The following is a 15,242-nucleotide window of genomic DNA, read 5'->3' on the forward strand; positions in this document are numbered from 1 at the left end:
TTTATTTCTTTGAATACATGTGAGAGAATATCATTTCATTTCATATGTTTTACTGTTCATTTGTATTCTTTGTGAATTGCCTATTCGTGTTCTTTGTTCACTTTTTATGAGATACTTAACTTCCTCTTATTGATTTGTTCAAACTACATTCAAATTATCCATTTTTGAATGAAATTGAGAATTAAATGAAATACATTATTTAAAAAATTATCTGAAGGCTAAGTGACAGCAAGTAAACATTTCAAATATGAGTGAATAGATGTATGTGTTTATTATATTATTCTCTCAACATTTTTAAATTTAAAAAAGGGAAGTCCTTCCTGCAGGCATCTTCATTCATGCCACCCTGCACATGTGATGCCTAGAAACTAATCCATGGGGCTATTGATCTTGGGAATTTCCTAAAGGACCATAAGGGAGATTAAGAGATGAAGATGTGTTAGCTATTTTGAAGTTAAAAGAACATAGGAACAGTTAAGAGTCCTGTATTTCAGAAAGAAAAGAAACTTGTAGAAATCTTAAACAAGTTACTTCATGCTATCTGACCTCCTCTTGCTTCCCTTCCTGTCCCTTCTCAGCCAGGAAACAGACTTTATTAAGCTCCTTATCTGCTCAGGGATCCAGCCAACCTCAAGGGTCTGTATATGCTAATGCAATTGCTATATTTTTCTAAATATTTCAAAAGCAATGTACACTTATCTTTGAAAACAAGTTCTCATTCTTTGCACCATGTTTGCCTTTATGTCTCAGAAAGTTAGAATGCGTAAAGAATATCCAAGATGGGAAGAGGGTAAAGGAACTTTCCAAAAATATTGTACCCTGCAAAGCAGAATAGAAGGGAAATTAACTGCATGTTCCAAGCAGAGAAAAGAAAGAGAAGCAGGGCAAGGAGGTCAGGCTTGTGTGTCTTTATTTTCCACTCCTGGGTGAACCCAAAGGCCAGAGGAGACATGGTGGAAATTTTTAGGCAGGTATAGAAGGAACCTGAGAACATTCAGGTAGGTGACCAGGGTCACTCTTTCTCAAGCAGAGTCTGGAGGAGCGTGTGAGCCTCTTGGCAGAACCTCACGCAAAACCCTAGTCAGTGTGGCCCAGGCAATAGCTTAGCAGTGGAACAGGGAAGTGCCTAGGTAGGCAGACACATAGCATTCTCTCCTTCCCACTACCTAGAACCCTGGTGGTGAGCAGTGTACCCAAAATTTCACAACTGCTCCAAAGTGGGGCCAAGAAGGTACTGAGAGGGTTAAGAGAATTGAGAAGATGCCACATTGGCCCCATTGGCCACCTGAGACCTGTGCTCACCCATCCAAGAATCAGAGCAGACCATCCACTCCACAGTGGGGATTAGTGGGAATACAGAGAGCGCTATTTGGGCTCAAGACACCCTTTTTGCCTTCCACCACGCTTCTCTGGTTGTTCAGATGGTAAAGAATCTGCCTGCAATGCAGGAGACCTGAGTTCAATCCCTAGGTCGGGAAGATTCCTTGGAGAAAGAAATGGAAAACCACTCCAGTATTCTTGCCTGGAGAATTCCAGAGACAGGGGAGCCTGGCAGACACAGTCCATGGCGTCACAAAGAATCAGACGCAACTCAGCAACTAACGCACACACACTTACATGAAGTCTTTTTAGTCCCTCTTAAACTCCAGGTTGGAGAAGGCAATGGCACCCCACTCCAGTACTCTTGCCTGGAAAATCCCACGGACAGAGGAGCCTGTGGGCTGCAGTCCATGGGGTCGCGAAGAGTGGGACACGACTGAGCAACTTCGATTTCACTTTTCTCTTTGGAGAAGGAAATGGCAACCCACTCCAGTGTTCTTGCCTGGAGAATCATGGGGATGGGGGAGCCTGGTGGGCTGCTGTCTATGGGGTTGCACAGAGTCAGACATGACTGAAGTGATTTAGCAACAGACTCCAGGTGGTGCTACCCTGGAGAAGCACAGGGCAGGGAGGAGAATTCCAGACAACTCTGAGTCTCTCTGGGACGTGTTACTTAACTGGAGGAGATGGAGCTATCATCACGTGGCAAGATTGTTTTTCCACCAGCCAGTGCAATAGGGACTCATATTAGATCAGTCACAGAAAAATTTTAAAAGCTATATTGAGCCACATTTCCTTTGTATATTTGAATGCAGTGTGAATCTATTAGTAACCACGATACATAGTTCAGTTTTATACCATGTCATAGAATATCAGGGATGCTAATCAAGGAAGATTCATAGAAGGAAGACCTTTCTAGAGCTGTTTTGTAGTTCAGTCACTCAGTCACGTCCGACTCTTTGTGACCCCACAGACTGCAGCAGGCCAGGCTTCCCTGTTCTTCACCATCTCCCGGAGCTTGCTCAAACTCATGTCCATTGAATCAATGATGCCATCTAACCATCTCATCATCTATTATTCCCTTCTCCTCCTGCCTTCAATCTTTCCCAACATCAGGGTCTTTTCTAGGGCTGTTTAGGAATTTAAATTATCTGTGTCTATCTCATTACCTCTTTAAATCTTCAATTATTGTGAAAACATTTATATTGTTTGTTTGAACTCAATGTTACAGCTCAAAAGGCTGTTGTAGAAAATACGGAGTTTATATTTGGAATGGAGACTATGATATATATATATATATATACATATATATATATGAAACATAAATATGTTTTTAACTGTGTATGTGCATACATGCAGAATACACATGTGAACCAGATATGTGCTCTGACATTTAGCTGCTGGGCAACCCTTGTGGCTCAGCTGATAAATAATCTGCCTGCAGTGAAGGAGACCTGGCTTTGATCCCTGGGTTGGAAAGATCCCTTAGAGAAGGAAAAGGCTACCCACTCCAGTATTCTGGCCTGGAGAATTCCTTGGACTGTATAGTCCATGGAGTCGCAAAGAGTCAGACACAACTGAGCGACTTTCACTCTTTCACTCACTCAATTACCTAGAATGTAGGATCAGCAAGAGTCCAAATCCAAAATTAATCAGGCAGTTAATGAGCTTAGTATCCACCATCCCTGCTGATAAGTCACTTCGGTTGTGTTTGACTCTGTGTGACCCCATAGACGGCAGCCCACCAGGCTCCCCCGTCCCCGGGATTCTCCAGGCAAGAACACTGGAGTGGGTTGCCATTTCCTTCTCCAATGCATGAAAGTGAAAGTGAAGTCACTCAGTCGTGTCCAACTCTTCGCAACCCCATGGACTGCAGCCCACCAGGATCCTCCATCCATGGGATTTCCCAGGCAAGAGTACTGGAGTGGACTGCCATACTAGTGTCCCTGTAATTCTTTGATGAAATGAAGTGTAAAATAGTGCCTAAAAAAAGTTTGGCTCCAAGCAGGCAAGGTCTCCTTCATTTGCCTGGTCTCAGGGGCTCTCTCTTGCAAGGGCAGCCCACCCAGATAGGACAAGCCTTGCAAACTCAAGCAGTCTTGCCAATGGTGGGTGCAGAGACCACGACCCAGTCTCCTTGCTACCGGGTAGGCTCTAGAACACCATCTAGTCCCACCCCTTTCACTGACCTGGGCAGTGGGAGCTCCAGGCCATCAGATGAGCTCCTTTCTCATTTCTGACCCAAGGAATGTCCTAAACTGAACTCTGCTCAGCTCCAAACCTGCTGCTCCCTGCTCCCTGCAGAGAGAGCCTGCCCCTTGCTGGCTCAGCCTTCCACTGCCGTATTTGGTTTAAATTACTTCTTTGAACCTTGGTCTCATTATTTTTGGACCATCATTTGGTCTGGAACATTTTCTTGCCACGGGTTCCTTCTGTTCTCCCTCCTTTTCACCCTCTTGGATGTGTTTCCCAAAGCTTCTTTTCACAGTTCCTTTGGGGTGGTTTTTATTACCTTCATGCATCTTAATCTGAGTAGGAAGCATTGTCATCCCCCAGCCTAGATTCCTGCTTTTTTAGTTGTTACAGGAGCTGTTCAGTTTAAAGAGCTGGGGGAACTCTGCTTCTCTAGCACCTCATGACCCAGTTCATGGTATGACCTTTTTTAGTGTGATGTCAAAAGCCAAGCTCCACAGTCATCCAGCAATGCTACAAACCTCTCCCTACTCTCGGGGACAAAACCATAGGTCTGGGCCTGCCCTTCAGTGGTCAAAGATCCAATAGTTCCATGTCTTTCTCTCCCCCATATTAAATAGAAAGAGTTTAATATGGTAGTTGAATTAATTTGTGTGCTTTGAGCAGCAATTAATACATCTCAGCTGGTTTGAACAATTACAAAAACATCTTTATTTCCCATAACAAAAGTCTTTGGGCATGGAAATTCCAAGGTTGACTAAGTCAGAGCTCAATGACATCAACATGCTTCTGGTTCTTACCATCCTTCTGGTATACCACCCTCACTGCGTGAGCTCATCCTTGGGCTAACTTAGCTGTGGGAGGCTACCAGAGTCTTACCATACACCACAATGTCCAACTAGCTGTGAATGTTTGCAGATTACTTTGTCTTTGGACCTTTATTTTCTCATCCAAAATAGCAGTAAATGATAGTAACCACCTATATGGTGATTCTGGAGGTAGTCATGGCAACCCACTCTAGTATTCTTGCCTGGAGAATCCCCATGGACAGAGGAGCCTGGCGGGCTACAGTCCATGGGGTCACAAAGAGTCAGACACAACTGGCAACAACTAAGCACAGCATATAGTGATTATATGCCAATCAGTCTTCTAAGACTGCACATATGTCTCTGCACTTAATCTACACTACAGTGCAGTGCTGGTCTTAGTCGCTCAGTTGTGTCCAACTCTTTGTGACCTCATGAACTGTAGCCCAGCAGGCTGCTCTGTCTGTGAAATTCTCCAGGCAAGAATGCTGGAGTGGGTTGCCATGCCTTCCTCCAGGGGATCTTCCCAATCCAGGGATCAAATCCAGGTCTTTTGTACTGCAGGTGGATTCTTTACAGTCTGAGCCACCAGGGAAGCCCAAGAATACTGGAGTAGGTAGCCTATCCCTTCTCCAGGGGATCTTCCCAACCCAGGAATCGAATTGGGGTCTCATTCATTGCAGGCAGATTCTTTACCAGCTGAACTACCAGGGAAACCCTAACAATGCAGTGAGGTAGATACTATTATTCTTCTCACTTTGAAATTAGGAAAATAAAGCACAGAAAAATTAAGTGAGCTGCCACAGTCACACAGCTCATAAGGAACAAAGCTGTGATCTAACTCTTTAGCGTTCATGACCAAACCATGCATTTTGCTGCTGCTGCTATTGCTGCTAAGTCGCTTCAGTCGTGTCCAACTCTGTGCGACCCCATAGATGGTAGCCCACCAGGCTCCCCCATCCCTGGGACTCTCCAGGCAATAACACTGGAGTGGGTTGCCATTTCCTTCTCCAATGCATGAAAGTGAAAAGTGAAAGTGAAGTCGCTCAGTCGTGTCTGACTCCTAGGGACCCCATGGACTGCAGCCCACCAGGCTGTTCCGTCTATGGGATTTTCCAGGCAAGAGTGCTGGAGTGGGGTGCCATCGCCTTCTGTGAACCATGCATTTTACTGCCTCTTAATGAAACAGTCTATAAAAAATAGTGCTTACCTTTTCATTGGATGAACGTGATTAAATAAGATAATAAAAGTCAATCATTTAGCAGAATACCAGGATCATAACAAGTACTCAATGAACACTAGGTAAAAAGTCTGCAGTCTTCAAAAGTATGGTTAGGAAAGTTAAATGGCCCCTTAAACTGATTTTCCCTTGGACCAAATCTCTCTCTTGGCTACTTCTTGTTCTAAACTAACTCTTAGTTTACTTTTAACTCACTGCTTATACTTTCCTAGCTCTTAAAAGACTGAGGAAAAACCTCCATAAGTATAAAGCTCCTTGATCTACAAAATCAGCCTGTATCTACCTGGCTGTGACCTTGGGAATCCTTTCCAAGTCTTATCTTGAGTCTAGGAAATTCCCCATTGCCTTCAACCCATACTGGTATTAAATCTGGTTCTGCAGATTTCTTCTACCCTTCAGTGGTTTCTCCTTAAAAATCATGAGGTATTGGGACTTCCTTGGTGGTCCAGTGGTTAAGACTCCGTAACTCCACATTTCCATTGCAGAGGAAACAAGTTCGACCCCTGTTTAGGGAACTAAGATCCCGAATACTGGGTGATGCAAAAAAAAAAAAAAAGTCTTTAAAAAAATCATGATATATTTCACGATAGAGAAAATCATAAAGAATAATGAAACATACATGTACTTGCACCACCACATGTACTGTTAGATGTTAATATCATTGTGTATTTCAGGCCTTTTAAAAATAAATGAAACATTAAAGATAAAACTGAAGCCCCCTTATCCTCTTTACCTTCTCCTTTTTGGTAACCACACTCTTAAATGTATGTATCCCATCTGCATAGGTTTTTATATTTTTATTACATTTCTATACAAAGCATTTATTATTATTTTGTGTGTTCAGTAACTTTAAAAATAAATGGTATCATATTGTATGTAAGATTCTGGAGCTTGCTTTTTAAAAAAAAAATCAATGTTCATTTTGACTTATTTTGCATTTGCTCTTTTCATGCTTCTTTTTAAACATCCTCAATTTTTTCTTCCTCCTTGCCTTCAGTTATAATAGAGCTGTAGTTATTCTTCCCTCCTCCACCACCTTTTCTCCACTTGGCTTCTGGTTTAGAAGATAGGTTGTATTTCTGTTATTCTAGTGGTCAATCATACACTTTTAATACACATACTTAATATACACATTTTTTCTAATATCTAAATTTATTCATTATCTCTAGCACCGCCTGAGACAGGAGAAGGATGTCAGTGTGTTCTAACTGCTCAGCCCTCCCACTGCCAACATTCTTTGGTGTTTATTGTCTAGAATTGCTGCTGCTGCTGTTAAATCGCTTGAGTCGTGTCTGACTCTGTGTGACCCCATAGACAGCAGCCCTGCAGGATCCTCCATCCCTGGGATTCTCCAGGCAAGAACACTGGAGTGGGTTGCCATTTCCTTCTCCAATGCATGAAAGTGAAAAGTGAAAGTGAAGTTGCTCAGTCGAGTCCGACTCTTCTTGACCTCATGGACTGTAGCCTACCAGGCTCCTCTGTCCATGGGATTTTCCAGGCAAGAGTACTGGAGTGGGTTGCCATTTCCTGCTCCAATTGTCTAGACTTACATCCCCACTTTTTAAATGCATATTTTTATTTTTATACTGTTAATAATTAATGGACTTATTGAAATACATTGCAACTATTTTATCTTGTTTACAATTCTTCACTCTAATTTCACTTTTCTCCTCTTTGACTTATGTACATGGGTCCATGAGTAGTAAATTTCTTTGTTCTTCACATAGCTGATTGTGTCCCTGTTTTGTCCTCACAACTGAATAATAATTTTTAGCTGGGTATGAAACTCTAGGTTAACTTTTTTCCCCTAGTGCTTTGAAGATATTAACTCAGTTACACAGTGGTCTTATGTGGCTGATGATCATTCTTTGTCAATTTTGTTATTTCTTTGTAGGTTGTGGTGGTTGTTGTTTAGTTGCTAAATCATGTCTGACTCTTTGCAATCCCATGGACTACAGCATGACAAGCTCCCCCATCCTTCACTATCTCCTGGAGTTTGCTCAAGTTCATGTCCATTGAGTTAGTGATGCTATCTAAACATTTTATTGTCTGCCACCCCCTTCTTCTTTTGCCTTCAATCTTTCCCAGCAGCACAGTCTTTTCCAGTGTGTCTGCTCATTGAATAAGATGGCCAAAGTATTAGAGCTTCAGCTATAGCATCCAGTAGACATTCAAGGTTGATTTCCTTTAGGATTAACTGGTTTGATTTCCTAGCAGCCCAAGAGATTCTCAAGAGTCTTCTCCAGTACCACAATTTGAAAGCATCAGTTCTTCAATGCTAAGCCTCCTTTATGGTCCAAATTTCAAACCATACAGGACTACTGGAAAAATCATAACTTTGACCAGATGGACCTTTGTCAGCAAAGTGACATCTCTGCTTTTTAATGTGCTATCTAGGTTTGTCATAGCTTTCCTCCCAAGGAACAAACATCTTTTGCTTTCATGGCTGCATTGACCCTCCACAGTAATTTTGGAGCCCAAGAAAACAAGGTCTGTCACTGCTTCCACTTTTTATCCATCTATTCACCATGTAGTGATTGGATTGGATGCCATGATCTTATTTTTCTGAATGTTGAATTTTAAGCCAGATTTTTCACTCTTCTGTTTCACCCTCATCAAGAGTTTCTTTAGTTCCTCTTCACTTTATGCCATTAAAATGGTATCATCTGCATATCTGAAGTTGTTGATATTTCTCCTGGCAATCTTGATTCTAGCTTTGGATTCACCCAGCTGAGCATTTTGCATGATGTACTCTGAATAGAAGTTAAATAAACAGGGTGACAATATACAGCCCTGACATACTCCTTTCTCCATTTTGAACCAGTCCATTGTCCCATGTCCAGTTCTAATTGTTACTTGTTGACTCACATACAGATTTCTCAGGAGACAGGTAAGGGGACCTGGTATTCCCATGTCTTTAAGAATTTTCCACAGTTTGTTGTGATCCACAAGTCAAAGGCTTTAGCATAGTCAATGAAGCAGAAATAGATGTTCTGGAATTCCCTTGCTTTCACTATGATCCAGCAAATGTTGGCAATTGATCTCTGATTCCTCTACCCTTTCTAAACCCAGTTGGTACATCTGGAAGTTCTCAGTTCATGTATTGCTGAAGTCTCACTTGAAGGATCTTGAACATAACCTTACTAGCGTATGAAATGAGCACAATTGTACAGTAGTATGAACATTCTTTGGCATTGCCCTTCTTGGGGATTGGAATAAAAACTGACCTTTTCCAATCCTGTGGCCACTGCTGAGTTTTCCAAATTTGCAGACATATTGAGAGCAGCACTTTCACAGCATCATCTTTTAGGATTTCAAATAGCTCAGCTGGAATTCCATCACCTCCACTAGCTTTGTTCCTAGCAATGCTCCTAAGAGCAACTTGACTTCACATTCCAGGATGTCTGGCTTTAAGTGAGTGAACACACCATTATGGTTATCTGGGTCTTTAAGACCTTTTTTTGTATAGCTCTTCTGTGTCTTCTCACCACCTCTTAATCTCTTCTGCTTTTGTTGGGTCCTTACCATTTCTGTCCTTTATTATGCCCATCCTTGTATGAAATGTTCCTTTGATATCTCCAGTTTTTTTGAAGAGATCTTGTCCTTCCCATTCTTTTGTTTTCCTCTATTTCTTTGCATTATTCATTTAAGAAGGTATGCTATTCTCTGAAACTCTCCATTCAGTTGGGTATATCTTTCCCTTTCTCACTTACCTTTCACTTCTCTTCTCTCCTCAGCTCTTTGTAAAGCCTTCTCGGACAATTACTTTGCCTTTTTGCATTTTTTTTTTCTTGAGGGTGGTTTTGATCACTGACTCCTGTACAATGTAATGAACCTCCATCCATAGTTTTTCAGGCAGCCTGTCTGCCAAATCTAATCCCTTGAATCTATTCATCACCTCCACTGTATACTTTTTAGGTCAGCTTTTAGCATTTAGTATTTCTACAGTTTCACTACAACAAATAGATGTGATTTCATTTCTACTTGTTCTGTTTGAACTTTATGTGAACTTTCAACCTGAGGATTCATGAGTTTATTTCTCAAAATTTATATCATTCTCTGTTCTTCCCCTCTTGGAACTCCTAATAAAACATATATGCTCTCAGTCCATTTCCTACGCCTCTTAACTGTCCATCATATGTTTATACATGTATATATAATTTCTTGTTCTATCTGTGTTTTGTTTATATCTCTGAGTTTTATTTTTCCACTATATTAGTCAGTTTTCCAGAGAAACAAAATCAATAGTAAGTAGGTAGGTAGGTAAATAGATAGGTAGATAGACGAAGAGAGAGAGATTATAAGGAGCTGGTTCGATTATGGACACTGGTAAGTCCAAATCTGCAGTGTGGGCCAGCAGACTTAAGACTCAGAATAGCCAGTGGTGCAGATAAAGTCCAAGAGACAGTCTGCTGGAGAATTCCTTCTTACTTGGGAGAAGGTTGAACTTTTTTTCTGTGCAAGGCTTCAACTAACTAGATAAGGCCCACCCTCAATATGGAAGAAATTTGTTTTCCTCTACTGATTCAAACATTAACTTCATTTAAATCACTCTCATGGAAACATACAAAATACTCTTGACTGATTATCTGGACATCCCATGGCCCAGTCAAGTTAACACATAAAATTAATCATCACACCCATGATACTAAAAATGCAGCATTTATAATATTGAAAAATTACTCAACAAATGGAATAAACTGTAAGCTACATACTGTCAAGAAGAGAGCAATAACATAAAATGCCACATTTTTAGTATCATAGTTTACTATTGTTTAAATATTCTCTTACATGCATCTAATTTTTGCTTCCTTTGTTTCATTATCCTTTTAGTATTTTTGTTATTATTGCTATTATTCCTTTATCTCTTTGATAATCCTAAACAGACTTACTTTTAAATTATTTAAGATTGCCCTATTATTTTAACTTAATTTTAATTCATTTTCTTATTTTCTATTTTGTTAGATATCTATCTTATTAATATTACTCATGTATTTCAGAATTTTGGTTTACCGGTTCACTTTGTATGAGTCCATTTCAAAACCAGGTTGTGTATGGACAGCTCGGAATTTCCATCTTTGTGTGAATTTAGGGTTATTACAGACTTAATCTTAAAGCCAGCAGGCATCTTGACTCAGGTCTTGGCTCAGTCCTGTCTTCTGCTTCCCTAGGCATATAGCTTTATATAAGCTACAGACTCAGGTTGTGAAATTTTCTCCAACCTCTTTATGACTTGATAACCAAGGCAGGGATAAGGTTCTCTATAATCATTATTACCATGACAGGATTGAATATGAAGCTGCCCCTGCCTCTTTTATGACCTGTGGCTTCACAGGGCTGGAGATTCAGCCATATCTACATGTCTAGTATTTTATTGATCACTGTGATGTGTCGGAGCAGAGCAAATGCCTCAAATGTGAACCAACAATACCCCCATTTCTAAAATTCCCCCATTTCTATTGTTTTTCAAGCTCTATTGTTTCAGTCTTTCTAATATACTTGCTCCATGTTCTTATCATTCTCTAGAGTCTTGTCATGAAATAGAGCCTTTAATCACCTCCCCACCTTTTCCAGTTAGGTCCCCAACAAGAAACAGATGGAATACTAAAATGGGATAATTCAAGAGAGTTTAACGAGGGTGTTGTCAAAGTTAAGAGAAATCAGAAAGGATTGGTGAAGCTCCCAAGAATAGCAACAGCAGGAACCCAATACCACTAGGCTTAAAGAAGCAGAGAGAAAAAAATCTACTAACAGAACTAGTAGAAAGTTAGAGCTGTGGCTACAGGAGAGAGCTGCCCAGAACGAGTTGTGAACTTTGATAGAGAATAATGGTCTATTGTCAAACCTTAGCCAGGCAAAGACAGGGGCAAGGGAGCAGATACCCCACACTCCTTCATCTTGTCTCTGATCTCCTGTTGGTGCTTCCCATTGGCCAAACCCAACTGGAAGTTGGATTACAAGAGGCCCCTTAATGTCACAAAAGTCAGCTGCTCACAGCAGAATGAAAAAGGGTAAAGAGTGGATCTGGATGTTGTAAATAGAGAATATCCAAAATACCACCTATCCCAAGACTACACATTTCTCAAGTCATATCCAGGTCCACCTGTGAAATACAAAAAGAAGTCTTCCTTTTTCACATATCCCTATTTAGCTTCTGCCTTTTTGCCCTTTTTCTTTCACAAATCATTTCTTGAAAGAGTTGTCTAAATGCACTGTTGGTAATTTATTCTCATTCACTCTCAACCTTCCATAGTCCAGTGAACAACTTTTAAACCCTGAAATTTCTCTCAGAGAAATTACTAATTTTCTGCTGAATTATCAACTCAATCCAAACTTCTTAACTCTTAATGACTTCATTGAGGCACTTCTGAGGCCCCCTCCCTTCTTGGTTTCTGTGTGACCACTTTCTCCCAGTTCTTCTCTTACGGGACTGAAATGGCAGCATGTAGGAGGAGCAGGTACCGGGGCTGAAGAAGCAGCACCTTTGTAAGACCTGAAGGCTTCAGGACAGAGAGGACTGCCATGGCTAGAGGTGTAGTAAAGGGGTTAAAGGGCTGAGGGTGGAGAACACATCCCAGAAGAATAAGCAGCGTGTGTAATGGCCATAACTTCTGGTTTGCCATCAGTGAGTGCTATGTTGCTTCAGTCGTGTACAACTCTTTGCAACCCTGTGGACTGTAGCCCACCAGGCTCCTCTGTCCATGGGCTTCTCAAGGCAGAAATACTGGAGTGGGTTGCCATGACTTCCTCCAGGAGATCTTCCTAACCCAGGGGATTGAACAGGTGTCTCTTATATCCATCAGTAGCTACAAAGTTGACCACAAAACTTTACAGAGTCCTTCTTCAGGATGAGAAAAGCTAAAGTGATCCAGAAGGAATGGAATTTTCTATAGCAAAGACATATAGTATCTGAGAGGTATTTGTTTTCCAAAGTATGTAAACCCTAGCTTTCCATCAGCACTCTGTCTATTTGATAGAACTTCTTCACCCAGAATATTCCCTCTTCCTTTCAGTGCCTCTGAAGCACTATGAGCTGACAGCACCCCAGCCTGCAGGGCATCAGAACTGCAGGGCCCTAAGCAAAGACAGGGCAGTCAGAAAGTCCTGTCTCTAGTTGCCCCTTTATTCTTCTGACATATGAGAGAAGTGAGAAAAGCAGGGTACAAGAAAAAGAGGTGCTAAAGACTGAGCAGGCAGGTGGAATTCAAAGTGCTTTTTCCCCCCAAAATTAAAGAGACATTTTCTCTGCCAGGGCTTCTGGACCTTGATACAGCAAGAAGTCAAACAGAAGCATTCATCTCCTTGCAAATGGGACCCACCTCTCCACCTTGGGGCATGGACCAAATACAGCTGAGAGCTCCAAAGGGAAAAACTGAGTATGGTTCTGCAGACACATACAGACCTTTGCCTCTAGATCCCCTTGAGTTCACTCCCCAGGAGCATTCGACAAATATGCACAGCTACGAGGCTGTCCAAGGAATGCAGCCGTCTCAGTCATTCATTACCAAGGCTCAAAACCACTGGGCAGGAAGAGCAGACAGAGAGATCTGGGCAGGATCTGTCTCTGATGAGGTTTGGAAACGGGAGATGCCCCTGACTAGGCAGGCTGAATTCATGTGGTCTGGCCTAGGGGCAAGGGAATGGACAGAATGACCTTCATAGCTCTCAGCCCAGCCCGGTGGGTCTACGAAAAGAGACGTTTGATTCATTCTCGGGCTCTACCCAAGTGACTCTGAAATATTCCTAGACAGTTGCCAGGAGAGTCAATGGTGGGTGAAACAAAGATTCAGGAGCCAAGATTCCCAGTTTTCAGCCATTCCCTTCAGTCCTCTCCTGAGTTTTCCTTTATGTCTGTTTGCTGACTTCCCTTCTCTGATAAACTGTAAGACCCTTGAGGGCAGCGGCTCTTTCTCTTTCTTCTCCCTCCTGCCAAGATGTGCTGGGTTGCCTTAAGAAGACTTACTGTTTAACTCAAGGTCATTTCTCTGAGTCGCAACTTGTCAGCCACAAGACTATGGAGAGGATGAGCTGATCAGCAGTGGTGAGAATGACGAGGAGGAATAGAGGCTGGAATTATGACGATTACTCATTTATGGTCTTCCTATTTATTTCCACTCTGATGTCCACTAAAGAGAAAAGGAATTAGTTAAAAAAAAAAAAATGCAGACATGTTACCATTCCAGACTCAGAAAATCAAACCTCTTACCCAAAAGAAAAATTCATCAAGTGAGACAGTTAAGCGGGGACCCAAAATCTGATCCTCTTCCACATCTGGCACATTTGTACCCTGTTGAGATAGCTCTATGCAGCCAGATAGGTAGGTTGCAGATGTCACTGAATTAGTCAAGACAGGGAAAATCAGAGAGCAAGAATCAGGAAAGCTCTCCCACAGGATGAATTTTTGAGTGTAGATTTGTAGACAAGGAAGAAGACATAAGGAGAGGCCAAGATGAAGCTCTAATACTTTGGTCACCTGATGCAAAGAGCTAACTCATTGGAAAAGACCCTGATGCTGGGAATGATTGAGGGCAGGAGAAGAGAGCAACAGGGTGAGAGAGCCGGATGGCATCATCAACTCAACGAACGTGAGTTTGAGCAAACTCCGGGAAGTGGTGATGGACAGGGAAGCCTGGCGTGCTGCAATGCATGGGGTCACAAAGAGTCAGACATGATTTAGTGACTGAACAACAGCAAGACAATTCTCTGTAGGTCCTTGTGTTGGGCAGGGAATGGAATGCATGGGACTGAGGCACGCAGACAAGGACAAGGAAAAATTTTAGGAGAGCTGCAAACTGTGGGAGATGGGTACATGGTGAAACTGGGCTGGGGAAGCGAGGGAGATGGACCTCTTAGAGCTCAAATTGAAGAGGTCAGATTTAATACAAGGGGACTTATGCAGCCAAATTGGAAATCCACCCAAACATCTGTGGAGGCATGTAAGAAGTTACAATTTCTTAAGGAGAATCATGAGGAGTCTGCTGGTGCCTGAGGGTTTCCAGTGCAGGCAGATCAAGGGGAAAGGAGAAGTGCTTTCTCAAAAGAGCTCAATCAGGCAGAGGTGGGATTAGCGGCCAGCAAGTGAGAGCATGTACCTCTAATCAAGCTTTTGAAAGAGATCTCTCCTATACTAGAAAAGGAGCCAAAAAAAAAGAAAACAATCACTCTTTGGGTGGGAATGGATATAAAAGGGCTTGCTTTAGTATCTGTGAGTTACATCTGATATCTCAAGTATGCAGGAAAGAACACTGGGAAGGAGGCAGGTAGAGGGAATTCACTGCATGAGGTCCTTTACTATACTGACTAGTAATTTTAAGACTAAAAGCCAGTATGAGAGTCGGCCATTTGCTGTCTGATGACTCCCCTAAACCCACAGCACAAACAACCCATAGTATGGAACAGACTCATTTCAAACGTTTATTTTCTGCAGTTCTCTTTAGTTCTGCAAGCAACTTATGGATATCTATGTCAAAACAGACACAGTTTTGGGCACTGGAAAGCATCAAGATGGTACCCTAGAAGAGATCCTTGCATTCTAGCAAGAGAAATGGAAACTAAGCTAGAAAACATAGGAATAAGATGATTTCCACTGCTGCCAATTACTATGAAGGAAAGAAAATGTCTAGACTAGGCAAGGAAAGAAGGGGGCCTTGCTAAAGAGTGGTGGGCAACATACAGGTTGGGAT

This window comes from Bos indicus, chromosome 2 (genome assembly GCF_029378745.1).
Source record: "Bos indicus isolate NIAB-ARS_2022 breed Sahiwal x Tharparkar chromosome 2, NIAB-ARS_B.indTharparkar_mat_pri_1.0, whole genome shotgun sequence".
NCBI lineage: Eukaryota > Metazoa > Chordata > Mammalia > Artiodactyla > Bovidae > Bos > Bos indicus.